The sequence below is a fragment of the Macaca fascicularis genome, chromosome 5, assembly GCF_037993035.2.
Source record: "Macaca fascicularis isolate 582-1 chromosome 5, T2T-MFA8v1.1".
Taxonomy (NCBI): Eukaryota; Metazoa; Chordata; class Mammalia; order Primates; family Cercopithecidae; genus Macaca; species Macaca fascicularis.
This window is the reverse complement of record NC_088379.1, coordinates 521,673-534,685: the sequence shown is the minus strand read 5'-3', so window position 1 is coordinate 534,685 and position 13,013 is coordinate 521,673. Positions and strand designations below refer to the sequence as shown.

At 44.0% G+C, this 13,013-nt stretch overlaps 1 protein-coding gene and 1 long non-coding RNA gene across 5 annotated transcripts in view; one reads left to right on the top strand and one right to left on the bottom strand.

Annotated features, from left to right (window-relative positions):
* The window catches only part of LOC102124971 (uncharacterized), a 41,722-nt gene that overhangs the window by 11,631 nt on the left and 17,078 nt on the right, over positions 1 to 13,013 (top strand). The gene's annotated exons all lie outside the window — the stretch shown is intronic.
* Positions 6,838 to 13,013, bottom strand: part of LOC102142861 (uncharacterized) — a 68,760-nt gene continuing 62,584 nt past the window's right edge. For all 3 annotated transcript variants that reach the window (XR_010586696.2, XR_010586695.2, XR_012434532.1), the window contains one exon: positions 6,838 to 12,443. This is a non-coding gene — a long non-coding RNA (uncharacterized lncRNA). The remainder of the gene's footprint in view (positions 12,444 to 13,013) is intronic.

Here is a 13,013-nt window from a genome sequence, read left to right as displayed (position 1 = left end):
ACAATATTAGTGATCCTAATGAAATATGTGTTTGTGTCTGCTTCAATTTCTGTCATTATTGTATTTAGTATATACATTTATTGTTATACATTAGATTTTGTGGCTTATTGTATTTAGCGTATAAATTTTTTATTTCATTGGTTAAATTTATTTTGAATTTCTTATTTTTTTTTTTTTTTTTTGAGACGGAGTCTCGCTCTGCCGCCCAGGCTGGAGTGCAGTGGCCGGATCTCAGCTCACTGCAAGCTCCGCCTCCCGGGTTCACGCCATTCTCCTGCCTCAGCCTCCCGAGTAGTTGGGACTACAGGCGCCCGCCACCGCGCCCGGCTAGTTTTTTTTTTTTTTTGTATTTTTTAGTAGAGACGGGGTTTCACCGTGTTAGCCAGGATGGTCTCGATCTCCTGACCTCGTGATCCGCCCGTCTCGGCCTCCCAAAGTGCTGGGATTACAGGCTTGAGCCACCGCGCCCGGCTGAATTTCTTATTTTTATAGTGTTGTAAATTGAATTTTTTTCTTGGAAATTTTGTTGTTACTTTATGGAAATGAAACAAATATTTGTATGTTGTGGCAGGTGTAGTGGTTCATTTTTGTAATCCCAGCACTTTCAGAAGCCAAGGCATGTGGATCACTTGAGCACAGGAGTTTGAGATGAGCCTTGGCCTCAGAGTGAGACTCTGTCTCAAAAACATGCACAAAAAAACCCCGCAAGTATTTACATGTTGATTATGTATCCTAATACCTTAATAAATGCATTTATTAGTTCAGTTTTTGTTATTCTACTCTAGGATTTCATATATATGCATGATCATATTATCTACAAACAGTAAAATTTTTTCTTATTTTGCAAGCAGGAGAGCTTTGTTCTTTTCCTTGGCTAATTGTTCTGATACAAACTTTCGGTAATATGTTAAGATAGAAGCTGTGGTCCTGGAGGCATGCTTGCAGATCTTGGCTTCAGCTGTGGTCCCTGAAGCAGCCCTGTGTCTATATATTTTAAGGAGTTAACAGTGATTTACAGTTTTCTATAATCTGTTTTTTGGCAGGTAAACATCTCCTTTTGTTGGGTCCCCAGGCTGATGAGATTACCTCTGGGGTTGCAGAGAAGAAGGGTTGTAGCTGGGTCACAAGGGTGATGCTGGGTCTGCTGTGGGGTCTGCTTTTGATGGTTGTGTTACCAGAGATTTGGACAGTCATAGATTCTTTCTGGGCCCTGGAAAGATTAGATTTCCTTGAGGACATTAATCTATATGGCAGGCAGTAGAATTGGGTTTTGAAGTTTGTCTGCATATTATAGCCCAAATACCAGGTATATAAATGGGTTTGGCTTTTACTGACTACCTGGGAACAGTTTTTTTTTTTTTTTTTTTTGGTGTCGGAGTCCTATTTTGTCCCCCAGGCTGGAGTGCAGTGGCGTGAACTTGACTCACTGCAACCTCTGCCTCCTGGATTCAAGCGATTCTCCTGCCTCAGCCTCCTGAGTAGCTGGGACTACAGGTGCAAACCACCATGCCTGGCTAATTTTTTTTTTTCTTTTGAGATGGAGTCTCACTCTGTCACCCAGCCTGCAGTGCAGTGGCGCAGTATCAGCTCACTGCAAGCTCTGCCTCCCGGGTTCATGCCTTTCTGTCTCAGCCTCCGGGGTAGCTGGGACTACAGGCACCCGCCACCGCGCCGGGCTGCTTTTTTGTATTTTTAGTAGAGACAGGATTTCACTGTGGTCTCGATCTCCTGATCTCGTGATCCACCTGCCTTGACCTCCCAAAGTTCTGGGATTACAGGTGTGAGCCACTGCGCCTGGTACGCCTGGCTAATTTTTTGTATTTTTTGTAGAGACGGGGTTTCACCATTTTAGCCAGGCTGGTCTTGATCTCCTGACCTCCTGATCCACCCACCTCAGCCTCGCAAAGTGCTGGGATTACAGGCTTGAGCCACCGTACGCGGTCCCTGGAAACAGTTTTTGCAGGTCTCTGTGGGCCTCTGAGTGTGTATGAGTGGCCACGGACTGTGACTACAAATGACTTGAAGTGAGTCATAGGGCTGCTTCAAGCAGCACAACTGAGGCCAGGATCTGCAGGCCTGTCTCTAGGGCCATGACTGGGTGTGTCTTCCTGCAAGTCTCTTGACAGGAAGGACCACTTCTGGGCTATAGCTGAGATGGAATTTGAGAGAAGTTACGGAACTGCTTCATAATCCTCAGTAAGGCCAACCTCCATGCACCATTTTCTTGTCTGTAGCCATGTCTGTGGGCTGTGGAGTTGGCCACCTGGGTGAGGGCCTGCTTTTTCCAAATAACCCTTCCTTGGTCTTTAACTCCACTGAGGTCTCGCAACCCTAACTATAGGCAAGCACCATTGTACTTATGTTTTGTAGGAATTTACTACCTAAAATATCTTATGTAAGTGGAATCATACACTGTCACTTTGTTAGTGTCTTATTAAATAATGGTGTCTAATTAAATACTGTCTTATTAAAATAATGGCTTTAAGATCTATCCTTATTGTATGATCTGAAAAGATATTTTCATTTAAGTCTAAAGAAGTTTTCATTGTATGTGTAAGCCACGTAAGCCACATCCTTTTATTTTTTTTGAGACGGAATCTCGCTCTGTCGCCCAGGCTGGAGTGCAGTGGCTCGATCTCGGCTCACTGCAAGCTCCACCTCCTGGGTTCACGACATTCTCCTGCCTCAGGCTCCAGCTGGGACTACAGGCACCTGCCACCACACCTGGCTAATTTTTTTTTTTTTTTGTATTTTTAGTAGAGTCAGGGTTTCACTGTGTTAACGAGGATGATCTCGATCTCCTGACCTCATGGTCCGCCCGCCTCGGCCTCCCAAAGTGCTGGGATTACAGGCATAAGCTACCATGCCCAGCCAAACCACATCCTTTTAAATTATTCGTCTCCTGAAGGATGTTTGAGGTTTTTCACTTTTTGGCTTTTGTAAGTAATATGGTTTGGATCTGTGGCCTCCTCATTCAAATCTCACATTAAATGGTAAGCCCTAATGTTGTAGGTGGGGCCTGGAGGGATGTGATTGGATTATATGGTTGGCTTCTCATGAATCGTTTCGCACCATCCCCTTTGGTACTGTCTTTGCCATAATGAGTGATTTCTCCTGAGATCTCATTTTCTTTCTTTCTTTTTTTTTTTCTGATATTCATCGCAGTTTAATCTAAAAATGAAATTTCTACAGAAACAGGAACTATTTTAACAAAGAAAAAAAATCCCTCATTCAAACTTCTTTGTAGGGGTAATGGCTGCAGAAAACTACACTATCAACAAGCTTTGCTTTATTAACTCAGATGTACAAAATCTAGAAAGCAGATGAAAGTGAATTATTTCTTCAACATTTTAGTAAAACTTCTGATAATGAGTTCAAAGCAAATACAGCACGTGACAACTCAAGCATAAATCAAGACGGAGAGCCTGGGGAGTTTGATGTCTTAAATTTTCCATAAAGGTATCATTGCAACATATAGGATTTCCCCCCATATTTTAACCTTCCCAGTTTCAAAGGAAAGTAAAGGGAGTGGATTACATGTAGACAGCATGTGTGCAAGTGCCCACACATGCAAGGTGGCAGGTAAAGTATCTAATTCCTTCTTCCCACCACCCAAGTCTCACTTCACAGAAATCATTAGGTAAAGGAAAACCAATGAGGAGTACTGCAGTTTTAATAACTGAGGCTGAGGCAGAAGAATTGCTTCAACCCTGGAGGCGGAGGTTGCAGTGAGCCAAGATCGTGCCACTGCATTCCAGCCTGAGCGACAGAGTGAGACTCCATCTCAAAAAAAAAAAAAAAAGACAACAAAATAGATAAAAGAGAAATAACATATGACTACCATTTTGTTCATTGTTTTCTGAACATTTAGTAGTTTCCGTTTTTCTTTCATGCTGTCTTCGCTTGTGTAGTGTTGAGTTTTTGTTTTGTTTTTATTGTTATATGCTTTGGTTCCCTGTTTTGTGTATCTACTACAGTTTTTTTTTTTTTTTTTTTGTAATTTCCAAGAGATATAAAATATCTCATAAAAGTGTAGCTTGGCCAGGTGCGGTGGCTCATGCCTGTAATCCCAGCACTTTGGGAGGCTGATCACGAGGTCAGGAGATCAAGACCATCCTGGCTAACACGGTGAAACCCCGTCTCTACTAAAAATACAAAAAAATTAGCCGGGCGTGGTGGCGGGCCCTTGTAGTCCCAGCTACTTGGGAGGCTGGGGCAGGAGAATGGCGTGAACCTGGGAGGCAGAGCTTGCAGTAAGCTGAGATCGTGCCACTGCACTCCAGCCTGGGTTACAGAGCGAGACTCCGTCTCAAAAAAAAAAAAAAAAAAAATTAAAAAAAAATTTAAAAGCCTAGCTTAACATTCTAACTTCTTTTTTATCCACATAGGGTCTTACTTTGTTTCCCAGGCTCTAGTGCACTGGTGCATTCACAGCTCAGTTCAGCCTCAAACTCTCCAATATCAAACAATTTTCCCATCTCAGCCTGCCGAGTAGCTGGGATTACAAGTACATGCCACCAGATCCAGCTAATTTTTTTGGTATTTTTTTTGTAGAAACAGGGTTTTGCCTTGTTACTCAGGCTGGTCTTGAATTCCTGGGCTGAAGAAATCCACCTGCCTTGGCCTATGACTATATGGGCTATTTTTGGTTCCATATGATATATAAAGTAGTTTTCTCCAATTCTGTGAAGAGTCAATGGTAGCTTGATAGGAATAGCACTGAATCTACAAATTACTTTTTTTTTTTTTTTTTTTTTTGAGACGGAGTCTCCCGCTGTTGCCCAGGCTGGAGTGCAGTGGCGCGATCTCGGCTCACTGCAAGCTCCGCCTCCTGGGTTCACGCCATTCTCCTGCCTCAGCCTCCTGAGTAGCTGGGACTACAGGCGCCCGCCACCGCGCCCGGCTAATTTTTTGTATTTTTAGTAGAGACGGGGTTTCACTGTGGTCTCGATCTCCTGACCTTGTGATCCGCCCGCCTCGGCCTCCCAAAGTGCTGGGATTACAGGCTTGAGCCACCGCGCCCGGCCTTTTTTTTTTTTTTTTTTGAGACGGAGTCTCGCTGTGTCACCCAGGCTTGGAGTGCAGTGGCGCCATCGCGGCTCACTGCAAGCTCCGCCTCCCGGGTTTACGCCATTCTCTTGCCTCAGCCTCCGAGTAGCTGGGACTACAGGCGCCCGCCACCTCGCCCGGCTAGTTTTTTGTATTTTTAGTAGAGACGGGGTTTCACCATATTAGCCAGGATGGTCTCGATCTCCTGACCTCGTGATCTACCCGCCTCGGCCTCCCAAAGTGCTGGGATTACAGGCTTGAGCCACTGCGCCCAGCCTGAATCTATAAATTACTTTGGGCATTATGGCCATTTCATGATAACCGATTCTTCCTATCCATGAGCATGGAATGTTTTTCCATTTGTTTGTGTCCTGTCTTATTTCCTTGAGCAGTGGTTTGTAGTTCTCCTTGAAGAGGTCTCTTACATCCCCTCTAAGTTGTATTCCTAGGTATTTTATTCTTTTTGTAGCAGCTGTGAATGGGAGTTCACTCATGATTTGGCTCTCTGTCTATTGTCTATTATTGGTATATAGGAATGCTGTGACTTTTACAAATTGATTTTGTATCCTAAGACTTTGCTGAAGTTGCATGTCAGATTAAGGAGATTTTGGGGTGAGACAACTGGGTTTTCTTTTTTTTTTTTTTTTTTTTGAGACGGAGTCTCGCTATGTCGCCCAGGGTGGAGTGCAGTGGCCGGATCTCAGCTCACTGCAAGCTCCGCCTCCCGGGTTCCCGCCATTCTCCTGCCTCAGCCTCCCGAGTAGCTGGGACCACAGGCGCCGCCACCTCGCCCGGCTAATTTTTTTGTGTTTTTAGTAGAGACGGGGTTTCACCGTGTTAGCCAGGATGGTCTCGATCTCCTGACCTCGTGATCCGCCCGTCTTGGCCTCCCAAAGTGCTGGGATTACAGGCTTGAGCCACCGCGCCCGGCCGGTTTTCTAAATATACAATCATGTCGTCTGCAGACAGAGACAACTTGACTTCCTCTCTTCCTATTTGAATACCCTTTATTTCTTTCTCTTGCCTGATTGTCCTGGCCAGAACTTCCAATACTATTTTGAATAGGAGTGGTAAGAGAGGGCATCCTTGTCTTATCGCGGTTTTCAAAGGGAATACTTCCAGCTTTTGCCTATTCAGTATATTGGCTGTGTTTGTCATAAATAGCTTATTATTTTGGGATACATTCCATCAATATCTAGTTGATTGAGAGTTTTTAGCTTGAAGGGGTGTTGAATTTTATCGAAGGCCTTTTCTGCATCTGTTGAGGTAATCATGTGGTTTTTGTCATTGGTTCTGTTTATGTGATGGATTATGTTTATTGATTGGCATATGTTGAACCAGTGTTTCATCCTAGGGATGAAGCCAAGTTGATCATGGCAGATAAGCTTTTTGATGTGCTGCTGGATTCATTCGGTTTGCCAGTATTTTATTGAGGATTTTCATATCGATGTTCATCAGAGATAATGGCCTGAATTTTTTTCTTTTGTTGTTTCTCTGCCAGGCTTTGTTATCAGGATGATGCTGGCTTCATAAAATGAGTTAAGGAGGAGTCCCTCTTTTTCTAATGTTTGGAATAGTTTCAGAAGGAATGGTACCAACTCCCCTTTTTACTGCTGGTAGAGTTTGGCTGTGAATCCGTCTGGTCCTGGCTTTTTTTGGTTGGTAGGCTATTACTGCTTCAATTTCAGAACTTGTTACTGGTCTATTCAGGGATTCGACTTCTTCCTGGTTAAGTCTTGGGAGGGTGTGTGTGTCCAGGAATGTATCCATTTCTTCTAGATTTTCTAGTTTATTTGCGTAGAGGTGTTTATAGTATTCTCTGATGGTAGTTTGTTTCTGTGGGATCATTGTTGATATCTCTCTTATCATTTTTTATTGTGTCTATTTGATTCTTCTCTCTTTTCTTCTTTATTAGTGTTTCTAGCGGTCTATTTTGTTGATCTTTAAAAAAAAAAACTAGCTCCTGGATTCACTAGATTTTTTAAAAATTTTCTCCAGTTCTGCTCTGATCATAGTTATTTCTTGTCTTCTGCTAGCTTTTGAATTTGTTTGCTTTTGCTTCTCTAGTTCTTTTAATTGTGATGATAGGGTGTCGATTTTAGGTCTTTCCTGCCTTCTCTTGTGGGCATTTAGTGGTATAAATTTCCCTCTAAAGGCTGCTTTGGCTGTGTCCCAGAGATTCTAGTAGGTTGTGTCTTTGTTCTCATTGGTTTCAAATAACTTATTTATTTCTACCTTAATTTCATTATTTACCCAGTAGTCATTCAGGAGCAGGTTGTTCAGTTTCCATATAGTTGTATGGTTTTGAGTTTCTTAATCCTGAGTCCTAATTTGATTGCACTGTTTTCTGAGAGACTGTTATAATTTTCGTTCTTTCGCATTTGCTGAAGTGTGTTTTACTTCAGTTATGTGTTCAACTTTAGAATAAGTGCAATGTGGTGCTGAGAATAACGTATATTCTGTTGATTTGGGGTGGAGAGTTCTGTTGATGTCTGTTAGGTCTGCTTGGTCCAGAGGTGAGTTGAAGTCCTGAATATCCTTGTTAATTTTCTGTCTTGTTGATCTAATATTGACAGTGGGGTGTTAAAGTCTCCCATTATTATTGTGCGAGAGTCATCTCTCTTTGTAGGTCTCTAAGAACTTGCTTTATGAATCTGGGTACTCCTGTATTGGGTGCATATATATTTAGGATAGTTATCTCTTCTTGTTGCATTGATCCCTTTACCATTATGTAATGCCCTTCTTCTTTTTCTTTTTTTTTTTTTTTTTTGAGACGGAGTCTCACTGTGTCGCCCAGGCTAAAGTGTAGAGGCATGATCTCGGCTCACTGGAAGCTCTGCCTCCCGGGTTCACACCATTCTGCCTCAGCCTTCTGAGTAGCTGGGACTGCAGGCGCCCACCACCACGCCTGGCTAATTTTTTCTATTTTTGTAGAGATTGGGTTTCACTGTGTTAGCCACGATGGTCTTGATCTCCTGACCTCGTGATCCATCTGCCTCTGACTCTCAAAGTGCTGGGAGTTACAGGCATGAGCCACTGCGCCTGACCCCTTCTGTTTTTGATCTTTGTTCATTTGAAGTCTGTTTTATCAGAGACTAGGATTGCAACCCCGGCTTTTTTTTGCTTTCCATTTGCTTGGTAAATACTCCTCCTCCATCCCATTATTTTGAGCCTGTGTTTGTCTCTGCACATGAGATGGATCTCCTCAGTATGGCACACTGATGGGTCTTGACTCTTTTTTTTTTTTGAGACAGAGTCTCGCTCTGTCGCCCAGGCTGGAGTGCAGTGGCCGGATCTCAGCTCACTGCAAGCTCCGCCTCCCGGGTTCACGCCATTCTCCTGCCTCAGCCTCCCGAGTAGCTGGGACTACAGGCGCCCGCCACCTCGCCCAGCTAGTTTTTTGTATTTTTTAGTAGAGACGGGGTTTCACTGTGTTAGCCAGGATGGTCTCGATCTCCTGACCTCATGATCCGCCCATCTCGGCCTCCCAAAGTGCTGGGATTACAGGCTTGAGCCACCGCGCCCGGCCTCTTGACTCTTTATCTAACTTTCCAGTCTGTGTCTTAATTGGGGCATTTAGCCCATTTACATTTAAGATTAATATTGTTATGTGTAAATTTGATCCTGTCATTACGATGCTAGCTGGTTATTTTGCCCATTAGCTGGTGCAGTTTCTTCATAGTGTCGATGGTCTTTACAGGTTGGTATGTTTTTGCAGTGGGTGGTACCGGTTTTTCTTTTTCATGTGTCCTTCAAGAGCTCTTCTAAGTCAGACCTGGTGGTGACAAAATCTCTCAGCATTTGCTTGTTTGTATTATTTTTCCTTCGCTTATGAAGCTTAGTTTGGCTGGATGTGAAATTCCGGGTTGAAAATTATTTTGTTTAAGAATGTTGAATATTGGCCCCCACTTTCTTCTGGTTTGTGGGGTTTCTGCAGAGAAATCTGCTGTTAGTCTGATGGGCATAACCTGACTTTTCTCTCTGGCTGCTCTGAACATTTTCTGTTAGCTATTTTTTAGTTTTTTTTTTTTTTTTCTTGAGACGGAGTCTTGCTCTGTCACCCGAGGCTGGAGTGCAGTGGCACAATCTTGGCTCACTGCAGCCTCTGCCCCCTGGGTTCCAGCGATTCTCCTGCCTCAGCCTCCTGGGTGGCTGGGATTACAGGCACGTGCCACCATGCCCTGCTAATTTTTGTATTTTTAGTAGAGATGGGGTTTTGCCATGTTGGCCAGGTTGGTCTTGAACTCCTGACCTCAGGTGATACACCCGCCTTGGCTCCCCAGAGTGTTGGGATTACAGGCGTGAGCCACCACACCTGGCTTGGATCTGTGTTTTATTGTTAATGGTTCCTGGAGCATTTTTAGTTTCCTTTAGTGCTGTTATGTTTGCCTGATCTTTCATAATTTGTGAAGCCTTGTTTTGACGTCATTGCATCTGAAGGAGTAAATACACCATTCTGTCTTTATAGACTAGTTTTGGGAGGTAAATGTCTTCTCCTATTGGATTTCTGGACTGATGAGATTTCCACTGAGATTGCAATAAAGTGCTTCGGATTCAGGTCACACAACTACTACTGGGTCTGCAGTGAAATTCATGCTTGGCAGACCTGTTATCTGGGCATCAGACAGTTGTGGATTCTGTGTATTTTCTGAGAAGACTGAACTTTCTTCAAGGTGTTGACCAGTATGACTGGCACTGAGGAAGAAAACCCTCCAGTTATATCTGCAGATTAAGGTGCTGATACAATCAATGGAGCAGGTATGGCTCCTCCTGTGTCGCTCTTGAGAGGTGTTTGGAAATGTCTAACCTAGTCATTGGACAAGTTCCTAGATGAGCAGTACTGACCCTTGATCACAGCTGAGAGGGTGTGGAACGATTCACAAGGCTGCTTCAGGATACATAGCTGAGAACAAAGTCTTCAGGTCTGTTTTGGGGTTCATGGCATTTCTCCCTCCAGATTTCTGGGTGGGCAGGACGTCTTTCAGACTCTAAGTGACAGAGACCAGAGCGTGGTTATGTGACTGCTTCACGATTCACAGTGGGAATGAAGTCAGCCAACATGCCTACAGGGGCACATATAGGTGTGCTTTTTGGCAGGTCCCAGGTTAGGAAAAACTTCTTCTGGACTTTGGTTGCGTGGACTTGGAGCCAGGTTATAGTGCCACGTGAAGACCCACTGTCAAATAAATACTGGCAAGCCTACATCCAGGGGCACAGATAGATGTTTCTCTCTGTGGGTGTCTGGGCAGGATTTCTTCCACACCATGACTGACATGTGCAAAGGGTGGATTTGGGGCTAATTCGGAGACCACAGATAGAACCAACTTCTAAAGGCCTTTCACCTGAGGCATAGGTGTCTTGGTTTAGGTGTCTTTGCAGATGGTTCTAGTGGCAGGAACAAAACCAAATGGTCTACAGCTAAGCCTACAATGAAAATTGGACATATTTTATTTTGTAGCTGTGACCGTGATGGGCAAGCATGCCACTCAAACAAGGGCATGTCTTTTCAATACGGCCCTCCTCAGTCTTGGGTTCACAACCCTTGACATGGATTCCAAGGCTCCCATAAAGTTCCCTTTTTCAGGACATAAGTGCTGCATTTTTGTAACTGTAGAAGTTGTGCATAGAGAACCTCCTGCCATCTTACTATGTTTTCAGTTTCTGATATATTCTATGTCAAATTTATCAGATTTCAAATTCACATTTCTGAAATAAAATGCTCACATTTACACATTGTAACAAATAAATGTACTGAAAAGGCTCATTCTTATTAGAGCACTTTTTAATTGAGATGCATCCTTTTTGTTTTTGAGACAGAGTCTCGCTCTGTCGCCCAGGCTGGAGTGCAGTGGCTCTGTCTTGGCTCACTGCAAGCTCCGCCTCCCGGGTCCACGCCATTCTCCTGCCTCAGCCTCCCAAGTAGCTAGGACTACAGGTGCCCACCACCACGCCCGGCTTGCGTTTTGTATTTTTAGTAGAGACAGGTTTTCACCGTGTTAGCCAGGATGGTCTCAATCTCCTGACCTTGTGATCTGCCCGCCTCGGCCTCTAAAAGTGCTGGGATTACAGGCGTGAGCCACTGTGCCTGGCCGAGATCCCTTTTTTTTTTTTAACTGCTGTACACTGCATGTAAGGATTCAAAACACCAGATCTTCGTAAGTACACAGTCACAGTTGAAAACTGTAGTTATTTAAAGGATTGTTTTTATGGTACATCTATATTATATTCAGTCTTTTATAGGTCAGAATTTTTTATTTTTATTTTCAACTCTGTTTTACTGGGGAGTGTTTTTTCATGTAGGTTCTCCTTATTTATTTATGATGGAGTCTGGCTGTGTTGCTGGGCTGGAGTGCAGTGGCATGATCTTGGCTCACTGCAACCTTCGCCTCCCAGGTTCAAGCGATTCTTCTGCCTCAGGCTCCTGAGTAGCTGGGACTACAGGCGCCCACCACCATGCCTGGCTAATTTTTGTATTTTTAGTAGAGAGCTTTGTCTACATGTATGCTTAATATTTTAATTGCTGCCGAAGCAGGATTGTACCAGTGGCAGGGGAGAATACTGTAGTAGAATATCACCACCAGGGAGTCCAGCACATTTGTATGGTGAATGGAATTAATGGCCACCCCCAAGTGTATCTCTGTGTCCATTGTAGGGGCAGGTGTCATGACCCGTAGGATCCACATATCCAGAGGGCCCCCCAGGGGACTGCAATATAGTTACTGTAATCATAGTGTACTAATGTGTAAGTAGGAAAGAGATTGTGTTTCATTAGGGACAATATTGTTGATTTGGAGTATATATTGACAATTATCTGGTGGGAGAAACCCAGAGTAACATTAGAGGAGCCATTTACAGCCTCCAGACAAAGTGGGGGAGTGGGGTGCTATACAGAATCCAGCCTTCAGCACAGCGGGTTCCCAGTATATACCTTTCCAGGCATGTTGGTCAGGATACCAAGGCGTTTGATGCAAGGTGAAGGTGGAGTTCACTTTTCACCTGACTTGGGCATAAATCGATTGCTTGGTTTGGTCAGAGGAAGTCCAGGTTGGATTGCAGTTGTTGTTGTTGTGGCCCCATTGGCAGTGATAGAGCCATTCGGAAATGTTGGCAGGGACGATTCTCCAAGGTAGCTCATTCCTGGTGGCCTCTGGCAACTCTACTCATAGCCAACATTGATTGTGGTTGGCTTCTTCTACAGTGGTGGCTGCCCAGCTGATGAACTTATTCTTGGCCTCAGGCACAAAGACACAGGTGCTGACTGTTAGTAGATAGGTTATTACATTATAATGCCTCTCACTGCAAGGCTTGAATATGTTGTAATCCATTCATTCACATTCAAGTTTTCAGTTGTGGTGGAAATTTTGGCTGGTTGATCTGCCTGCTGATTAAATAGTCTGTCAAGAGAAAACAGAGACACGTGAGCATCAACATGGAAAACAGTGATAATGGTAGTGTACACCAGGATTCAGGTATCTTCCCAGTATTTTTTTCCCCAAACCTCTTTATTCACAATTAACCGTTTGTTTTGTTGCCATTGGTGCAACCAGGTAGTAAGACCATTTGCTCCTGACCAAGAGTTGGTATACAAGTGACAGATCCCTCTGGCCTCCTCCTAAATAACTCAGAGGACCACTACTGGTTCAACCAGCTAGCTGCTTCCACCTTTTCCTTCATCAGAAATGCTTATGTTTTCTTTTTTTTTTTTTTTTTTTTTTTTTTTTTTTTTGAGACGGAGTCTCGCTGTGTCTCCCAGGCTGGAGTGCAGTGGCATGATCTCGGCTCACTGCAAGCTCCGCCTCCTGGGTTCACGCCATTCTCCCGCCTCAGCCTCCCAAGTAGCTGAGACTACAGGCGCCCGCCACCACGCCCGGCTAGTTTTTTTTGTATTTTTAGTAGAGACGGGGTTTCACCATGTTAGCCAGGATAGTCTCGATCTCCTGACCTCGTGATCCACCCGCCTCGGC